A 7416-nucleotide genomic window follows, 5' to 3' on the forward strand; every position below is an offset into this window, starting at 1 on the left:
ACGGTACAAACTGGAAGGATTTGTAGCCATTTTCAATGTATCGGTGATCGTTAGAGAGAGGCCAGTGATGCGAAACCATATTTCCCACAATGGGTGTGACCAAAGTTTAGCCTCCTTCCTTTTTTGACCGTAGCAAAGGGTCCACTCACCTGATGGGGGAATATACAGGCACCACTGCAGGGAAACTTGCTCCGGCAGTACATATAATAAATTGGATACGATACAGAGAAGATTAGCATGGCCCCTGCGAAAGGATGACACGCAAATTCGTGAAGCGTTTCCATATTTTGGTCCAAAAATGACTTTGGCACATGGCTACTTTCATCCTTTTCTAGGAATCTTCTGCTTATCTGTGTTCCAGGAGGCTTTACTCTGAGCCACTTTATGAATTCACAGGTACAAACTGGAAGGATTTGTAGCCATTTTTAATGTATCGGTGATCGTTAGAGCGAGGCCAGTAATGCGAAACCATATGTCCCACAATGGATGTGACCAAAGTTTAGCCTCCTTCCTTTTTTGACCGTAGCAAAGGGTCCACTCACCTGATGGGGGAATATATACAGGCACCACTGCAGGGAAAAACCTGTACTTGCTTCGGCAGTACATATAATAAATTGGATACGATACAGAGAAGATTAGCATGGCCCCTGCGAAAGGATGACACGCAAATTCGTGAAGCGTTTCCATATTTTGGTCCAAAAATGACTTTGGCACAAGGCTACTTTCCTCCTTTTCTAGGAATCTTCCACTCGTCTGTGTTCCAGGAGGCTTTACTCTGAGCCTCTTTATGAATTCACACGGTACAAACTGGAAGGATTTGTAGCCATTTTCAATGTACCGGTGATCGTTAGAGAGAGGCCAGTGATGCGAAACCATATTTCCCACAATGGGTGTGACCAAAGTTTAGCCTCCTTCCTTTTTTGACCGTAGCAAAGGGTCCACTCACCTGATGGGGGAATATACAGGCACCACTGCAGGGAAAAACCTGTACTTGCTTCAGCAGTACATATAATAAATTGGATACGATACAGAGAAGATTAGCATGGCCCCTGCGAAAGGATGACACGAAAATTCCTGAAGCGTTTCCGTATTTTGGTCGAAAAATGACTTTGGCACAAGGCTACTTCATCCTTTTCTAGGAATCTTCCGCTTATCTGTGTTCCAGGAGGCTTTACTCTGAGCCTCTTTATGAATGCACACGGTACAAACTGGACGGATTTGTAGCCATTTTCAATGTATCGGTGATCGTTAGAGAGAGGCCAGTGATGCGAAACCATATTTCCCACAATGGGTGTGACCAAAGTTTAGCCTCCTTCCTTTTTTGACCGTAGCAAAGGGTCCACTCACCTGATGGGGGAATATACAGGCACCACTGCAGGGAAACACCTGTACTTGCTCCGGCAGTACATATAATAAATTGGATACGATACAGAGAAGATTAGCATGGCCCCTGCGAAAGGATGACACGCAAATTCTTGAAGCGTTTCCATATTTTGGTCCAAAAATGACTTTGGCACAAGGCTACTTTCATCCTTTTCTAGGAATCTTCTGCTTATCTGTGTTCCAGGAGGCTTTACTCTGAGCCACTTTATGAATTCACAGGTACAAACTGGAAGGATTTGTAGCCATTTTTAATGTATCGGTGATCGTTAGAGCGAGGCCAGTAATGCGAAACCATATTTCCCACAATGGGTGTGACCAAAGTTTAGCCTCCTTCCTTTTTTGACCGTAGCAAAGGGTCCACTCACCTGATGGGGGAATATATACAGGCACCACTGCAGGGAAAAACCTGTACTTGCTTCGGCAGTACATATAATAAATTGGATACGATACAGAGAAGATTAGCATGGCCCCTGCGAAAGGATGACACGCAAATTCGTGAAGAGTTTCCATATTTTGGTCCAAAAATGACTTTGGCACAAGGCTACTTTCCTCCTTTTCTAGGAATCTTCCACTTATCTGTGTTCCAGGAGGCTTTACTCTGAGCCTCTTTATGAATTCACACGGTACAAACTGGACAGATTTGTAGCCATTTTCAATGTATCGGTGATCGTTAGAGAGAGGCCAGTGATGCGAAACCATATTTTCCACAATGGGTGTGACCAAAGTTTAGCCTCCTTCCTTTTTTGTTCGTAGCAAAGGGTCCACTCACCTGATGGGGGTTTATATACAGGCACCATTGCAGGGAAAAACCTGTACTTGCTTCGGCAGTACATATAATAAATTGGATACGATACAGAGAAGATTAGCATGGCCCCTGCGAAAGGATGACACGCAAATTCGTGAAGCGTTTCCATATTTTGGTCCAAAAATGACTTTGGCACAAGGCTACTTCATCCTTTTCTAGGAATCTTCCGCTTATCTGTGTTCCAGGAGGCTTTACTCTGAGCCTCTTTATGAATTCACACGGTACAACCTGGACGGATTTGTAGCCATTTTCAATGCATCGTGATCGTTAGAGAGAGGCCAGTGATGTGAAACCATATTTCCCACAATGGGTGTGACCAAAGTTTAGCCTCCTTCCTTTTTTGACCGTAGCAAAGGGTCCACTCACCTGATGGGGGAATATACAGGCACCACTGCAGGGAAAAACCTGTACTTGCTTCGGCAGTACATATAATAAATCGGATATGATACAGAGAAGATTAGCATGGCCCCTGCGAAAGGATGACACGCAAATTCGTGAAGCGTTTCCATATTTTGGTCCAAACATGACTTTGGCACAAGGCTACTTCATCCTTTTCCAGGAATCTTCCGCTTATCTGTGTTCCAGGAGGCTTTACTCTGAGCCTCTTTATGAATTCACACGGTACAAACTGGAAGGATTTGTAGCCATTTTCAATGTATCTGTGATCGTTAGAGAGAGGCCAGTGATGCGAAACCATATTTCCCACAATGGGTGTGACCAAAGTTTAGCCTCCTTCCTTTTTTGACCGTAGCAAAGGGTCCACTCACCTGATGGGGGAATATATACAGGCACCACTCCAGGGAAAAACCTGTACTTGCTTCGGCAGTACATATAATAAATTGGATACGATACAGAGAAGATTAGCATGGCCCCTGCGAAAGGATGACACGCAAATTCGTGAAGCGTTTCCATATTTTGGTCCAAAAATGACTTTGGCACAAGGCTACTTCATCCTTTTCTAGGAATCTTCCGCTTATCTGTGTTCCAGGAGGCTTTACTCTGAGCCTCTTTATGAATTCACACGGTACAACCTGGACGGATTTGTAGCCATTTTCAATGTATCGGTGATCGTTAGAGAGAGGCCAGTGATGCGAAACCATATTTCCCACAATGGGTGTGACCAAAGTTTAGCCTCCTTCCTTTTTTGACCGTAGCAAAGGGTCCACTCACCTGATGGGGGAATATACAGGCACCACTGCAGGGCAACACCTGTACTTGCTCCGGCAGTACATATAATAAATTGGATACGATACAGAGAAGATTAGCATGGCCCCTGCGAAAGGATGACACGCAAATTCGTGAAGCGTTTCCATATTTTGGTCCAAAAATGACTTTGTCACAAGGCTACTTTCATCCTTTTCTAGGAATCTTCTGCTTATCTGTGTTCCAGGAGGCTTTACTCTGAGCCTCTTTATGAATTCACAGGTACAAACTGGACGGATTTGTAGCCATTTTTAATGTATCAGTGATCGTTAGAGCGAGGCCAGTAATGCGAAACCATATTTCCCACAATGGGTGTGACCAAAGTTTAGCCTCCTTCCTTTTTTGACCGTAGCAAAGGGTCCACTCACCTGATGGGGGAATATACAGGCACCACTGCAGGGAAACACCTGTACTTGCTTCGGCAGTACATATAATAAATTGGATACGATACAGAGAAGATTAGCATGGCCCCTGCGAAAGGATGACACGCAAATTCGTGAAGCGTTTCCATATTTTGGTCCAAAAATGACTTTGGCACAAGGCTACTTTCCTCCTTTTCTAGGAATCTTCCACTCATCTGTGTTCCAGGAGGCTTTACTCTGAGCCTCTTTATGAATTCACACGGTACAAACTGGAAGGATTTGTAGACATTTTCAATGTACCGGTGATCGTTAGAGAGAGGCCAGTGATGTGAAACCATATTTCCCACAATGGGTGTGACCAAAGTTTAGCCTCCTTCCTTTTTTGACCGTAGCAAAGGGTCCACTCACCTGATGGGGGAATATACAGGCACCACTGCAGGGAAAAACCTGTACTTGCTTCAGCAGTACATATAATAAATTGGATACGATACAGAGAAGATTAGCATGGCCCCTGCGAAAGGATGACACGAAAATTCCTGAAGCGTTTCCATATTTTGGTCCAAAAATGACTTTGGCACAAGGCTACTTTATCCTTTTCTAGGAATCTTCCGCTTATCTGTGTTCCAGGAGGCTTTACTCTGAGCCTCTTTATGAATTCACACGTTACAAACTGGACGGATTTGTAGCCATTTTCAATGCATCGTGATCGTTAGAGAGAGGCCAGTGATGCGAAACCATATTTCCCACAATGGGTGTGACCAAAGTTTAGCCTCCTTCCTTTTTTGACCGTAGCAAAGGGTCCACTCACCTGATGGGGGAATATACAGGCACCACTGCAGGGAAACACCTGTACTTGCTCCGGCAGTACATATAATAAATTGGATACGATACAGAGAAGATTAGCATGGCCCCTGCGAAAGGATGACACGCAAATTCGTGAAGCGTTTCCATATTTTGGTCCAAAAATGACTTTGGCACAAGGCTACTTTCATCCTTTTCTAGGAATCTTCTGCTTATCTGTGTTCCAGGAGGCTTTACTCTGAGCCACTTTTTGAATTCACAGGTACAAACTGGAAGGATTTGTAGCCATTTTTAATGTATCGGTGATCGTTAGAGCGAGGCCAGTAATGCGAAACCATATTTCCCACAATGGATGTGACCAAAGTTTAGCCTCCTTCCTTTTTTGACCATAGCAAAGGGTCCACTCACCTGATGGGGGAATATATACAGGCACCACTGCAGGGAAAAACCTGTACTTGCTTCGGCAGTACATATAATAAATTGGATACGATACAGAGAAGATTAGCATGGCCCCTGCGAAAGGATGACACGCAAATTCGTGAAGCGTTTCCATATTTTGGTCCAAAAATGACTTTGGCACAAGGCTACTTTCCTCCTTTTCTAGGAATCTTCCACTCATCTGTGTTCCAGGAGGCTTTACTCTGAGCCTCTTTATGAATTCACACGGTACAAACTGGAAGGATTTGTAGCCATTTTCAATGTACCGGTGATCGTTAGAGAGAGGCCAGTGATGCGAAACCATATTTCCCACAATGGTTGTGACCAAAGTTTAGCCTCCTTCCTTTTTTGACCGTAGCAAAGGGTCCACTCACCTGATGGGGGATTATATACAGGCACCACTGCAGGGAAAAACCTGTACTTGCTTCGGCAGTACATATAATAAATTGGATACGATACAGAAAAGATTAGCATGGCCCCTGCGAAAGGATGACACGCAAATTCGTGAAGCGTTTCCATATTTTGGTCCAAAAATGACTTTGGCACAAGGCTACTTCATCCTTTTCTAGGAATCTTCCGCTTATCTGTGTTCCAGGAGGCTTTAGTCTGAGCCTCTTTATGAATTCACACGGTACAACCTGGACGGATTTGTAGCCATTTTCAATGCATCGTGATCGTTAGAGAGAGGCCAGTGATGTGAAACCATATTTCCCACAATGGGTGTGACCAAAGTTTAGCCTCCTTCCTTTTTTGACCGTAGCAAAGGGTCCACTCACCTGATGGGGGAATATACAGGCACCACTTCAGGGAAACACCTGTACTTGCTCCGGCAGTACATATAATAAATTGGATACGATACAGAGAAGATTAGCATGGCCCCTGCGAAAGCATGACACGCAAATTCGTGAAGCGTTTCCATATTTTGGTCCAAAAATGACTTTGGCACAAGGCTACTTTCATCCTTTTCTAGGACTCTTCCGCTTATCTGTGTTCCAGGAGACTTTACTCTGAGCCTCTTTAAGAATTCACACGGTACAAACTGGAAGGATTTGTAGCCATTTTCAATGTATCGGTGATCGTTAGAGAGAGGCCAGTGATGCGAAACCATATTTCCCACAATGGGTGTGACCAAAGTTTAGCCTCCTTCCTTTTTTGACCGTAGCAAAGGGTCCACTCACCTGATGGGGGAATATACAGGCACCACTGCAGGGAAACTTGCTCCGGCAGTACATATAATAAATTGGATACGATACAGAGAAGATTAGCATGGCCCCTGCGAAAGGATGACACGCAAATTCGTGAAGCGTTTCCATATTTTGGTCCAAAAATGACTTTGGCACAAGGCTACTTTCATCCTTTTCTAGGAATCTTCTGCTTATCTGTGTTCCAGGAGGCTTTACTTTGAGCCACTTTATGAATTCACAGGTACAAACTGGAAGGATTTGTAGCCATTTTTAATGTATCGGTGATCGTTAGAGCGAGGCCAGTAATGCGAAACCATATGTCCCACAATGGATGTGACCAAAGTTTAGCCTCCTTCCTTTTTTGACCGTAGCAAAGGGTCCACTCACCTGATGGGGGAATATATACAGGCACCACTGCAGGGAAAAACCTGTACTTGCTTCAGCAGTACATATAATAAATTGGATACGATACAGAGAAGATTAGCATGGCCCCTGCGAAAGGATGACACGAAAATTCCTGAAGCGTTTCCGTATTTTGCTCGAAAAATGACTTTGGCACAAGGCTACTTCATCCTTTTCTAGGAATCTTCCGCTTATCTGTGTTCCAGGAGGCTTTACTCTGAGCCTCTTTATGAATTCACACGGTACAAACTGGACGGATTTGTAGCCATTTTCAATGTATCGGTGATCGTTAGAGAGAGGCCAGTGATGCGAAACCATATTTCCCACAATGGGTGTGACCAAAGTTTAGCCTCCTTCCTTTTTTGACCGTAGCAAAGGGTCCACTCACCTGATGGGGGAATATACAGGCACCACTGCAGGGAAACACCTGTACTTGCTCCGGCAGTACATATAATAAATTGGGTACGATACAGAGAAGATTAGCATGGCCCCTGCGAAAGGATGACACGCAAATTCTTGAAGCGTTTCCATATTTTGGTCCAAAAATGACTTTGGCACAAGGCTACTTTCATCCTTTTCTAGGAATCTTCTGCTTATCTGTGTTCCAGGAGGCTTTACTCTGAGCCACTTTATGAATTCACAGGTACAAACTGGAAGGATTTGTAGCCATTTTTAATGTATCGGTGATCGTTAGAGCGAGGCCAGTAATGCGAAACCATATTTCCCACAATGGGTGTGACCAATTTTTAGCCTCCTTCCTTTTTTGACCGTAGCAAAGGGTCCACTCACCTGATGGGGGAATATATACAGGCACCACTGCAGGGAAAAACCTGTACTT

General features: G+C 44.2%; 19 non-coding genes across 19 annotated transcripts in view; all 19 read left to right on the forward strand.

Annotated features, from left to right (window-relative positions):
• The first annotated feature begins 186 nt into the window (after positions 1–186).
• On the forward strand, positions 187–289 carry LOC133012421 (U6 spliceosomal RNA). Its single transcript, XR_009680881.1, has one exon. It is a non-coding gene; the product is annotated as a U6 spliceosomal RNA (small nuclear RNA).
• Positions 290–585: 296 nt separating this feature from the next.
• Positions 586–692, forward strand: LOC133012517 (U6 spliceosomal RNA). Its single transcript, XR_009680971.1, has one exon. It is a non-coding gene; the product is annotated as a U6 spliceosomal RNA (small nuclear RNA).
• Positions 693–987: 295 nt separating this feature from the next.
• On the forward strand, positions 988–1094 carry LOC133012923 (U6 spliceosomal RNA). The gene has a single exon (XR_009681352.1). It is a non-coding gene; the product is annotated as a U6 spliceosomal RNA (small nuclear RNA).
• A 294-nt stretch (positions 1095–1388) lies between these two features.
• Positions 1389–1495, forward strand: LOC133012843 (U6 spliceosomal RNA). The gene has a single exon (XR_009681276.1). It is a non-coding gene; the product is annotated as a U6 spliceosomal RNA (small nuclear RNA).
• Positions 1496–1791: 296 nt separating this feature from the next.
• Positions 1792–1898, forward strand: LOC133012514 (U6 spliceosomal RNA). Its single transcript, XR_009680968.1, has one exon. It is a non-coding gene; the product is annotated as a U6 spliceosomal RNA (small nuclear RNA).
• Positions 1899–2195: 297 nt separating this feature from the next.
• LOC133012518 (U6 spliceosomal RNA) lies at positions 2196–2302 on the forward strand. Its single transcript, XR_009680972.1, has one exon. It is a non-coding gene; the product is annotated as a U6 spliceosomal RNA (small nuclear RNA).
• Positions 2303–2595: 293 nt separating this feature from the next.
• Positions 2596–2702, forward strand: LOC133012907 (U6 spliceosomal RNA). The gene has a single exon (XR_009681337.1). It is a non-coding gene; the product is annotated as a U6 spliceosomal RNA (small nuclear RNA).
• A 296-nt stretch (positions 2703–2998) lies between these two features.
• LOC133012519 (U6 spliceosomal RNA) lies at positions 2999–3105 on the forward strand. Its single transcript, XR_009680973.1, has one exon. It is a non-coding gene; the product is annotated as a U6 spliceosomal RNA (small nuclear RNA).
• A 294-nt stretch (positions 3106–3399) lies between these two features.
• Positions 3400–3506, forward strand: LOC133012737 (U6 spliceosomal RNA). The gene has a single exon (XR_009681176.1). It is a non-coding gene; the product is annotated as a U6 spliceosomal RNA (small nuclear RNA).
• A 294-nt stretch (positions 3507–3800) lies between these two features.
• Positions 3801–3907, forward strand: LOC133012520 (U6 spliceosomal RNA). The gene has a single exon (XR_009680974.1). It is a non-coding gene; the product is annotated as a U6 spliceosomal RNA (small nuclear RNA).
• A 295-nt stretch (positions 3908–4202) lies between these two features.
• Positions 4203–4309, forward strand: LOC133012874 (U6 spliceosomal RNA). The gene has a single exon (XR_009681306.1). It is a non-coding gene; the product is annotated as a U6 spliceosomal RNA (small nuclear RNA).
• Positions 4310–4602: 293 nt separating this feature from the next.
• LOC133012739 (U6 spliceosomal RNA) lies at positions 4603–4709 on the forward strand. Its single transcript, XR_009681178.1, has one exon. It is a non-coding gene; the product is annotated as a U6 spliceosomal RNA (small nuclear RNA).
• Positions 4710–5005: 296 nt separating this feature from the next.
• On the forward strand, positions 5006–5112 carry LOC133012521 (U6 spliceosomal RNA). Its single transcript, XR_009680975.1, has one exon. It is a non-coding gene; the product is annotated as a U6 spliceosomal RNA (small nuclear RNA).
• Positions 5113–5409: 297 nt separating this feature from the next.
• On the forward strand, positions 5410–5516 carry LOC133012921 (U6 spliceosomal RNA). The gene has a single exon (XR_009681350.1). It is a non-coding gene; the product is annotated as a U6 spliceosomal RNA (small nuclear RNA).
• Positions 5517–5809: 293 nt separating this feature from the next.
• Positions 5810–5916, forward strand: LOC133012342 (U6 spliceosomal RNA). The gene has a single exon (XR_009680806.1). It is a non-coding gene; the product is annotated as a U6 spliceosomal RNA (small nuclear RNA).
• A 291-nt stretch (positions 5917–6207) lies between these two features.
• LOC133012422 (U6 spliceosomal RNA) lies at positions 6208–6310 on the forward strand. The gene has a single exon (XR_009680882.1). It is a non-coding gene; the product is annotated as a U6 spliceosomal RNA (small nuclear RNA).
• A 296-nt stretch (positions 6311–6606) lies between these two features.
• On the forward strand, positions 6607–6713 carry LOC133012924 (U6 spliceosomal RNA). Its single transcript, XR_009681353.1, has one exon. It is a non-coding gene; the product is annotated as a U6 spliceosomal RNA (small nuclear RNA).
• Positions 6714–7007: 294 nt separating this feature from the next.
• Positions 7008–7114, forward strand: LOC133012837 (U6 spliceosomal RNA). Its single transcript, XR_009681271.1, has one exon. It is a non-coding gene; the product is annotated as a U6 spliceosomal RNA (small nuclear RNA).
• Positions 7115–7410: 296 nt separating this feature from the next.
• LOC133012522 (U6 spliceosomal RNA) overlaps positions 7411–7416 on the forward strand; it is a 107-nt gene continuing 101 nt past the window's right edge. The window contains exon 1 of the small nuclear RNA XR_009680976.1: positions 7411–7416. This exon is cut by the window's right edge and continues 101 nt beyond it. This is a non-coding gene — a small nuclear RNA (U6 spliceosomal RNA).

This window comes from Limanda limanda, chromosome 10 (assembly GCF_963576545.1).
Source record: "Limanda limanda chromosome 10, fLimLim1.1, whole genome shotgun sequence".
NCBI classification, from domain to species: Eukaryota; Metazoa; Chordata; class Actinopteri; order Pleuronectiformes; family Pleuronectidae; genus Limanda; species Limanda limanda.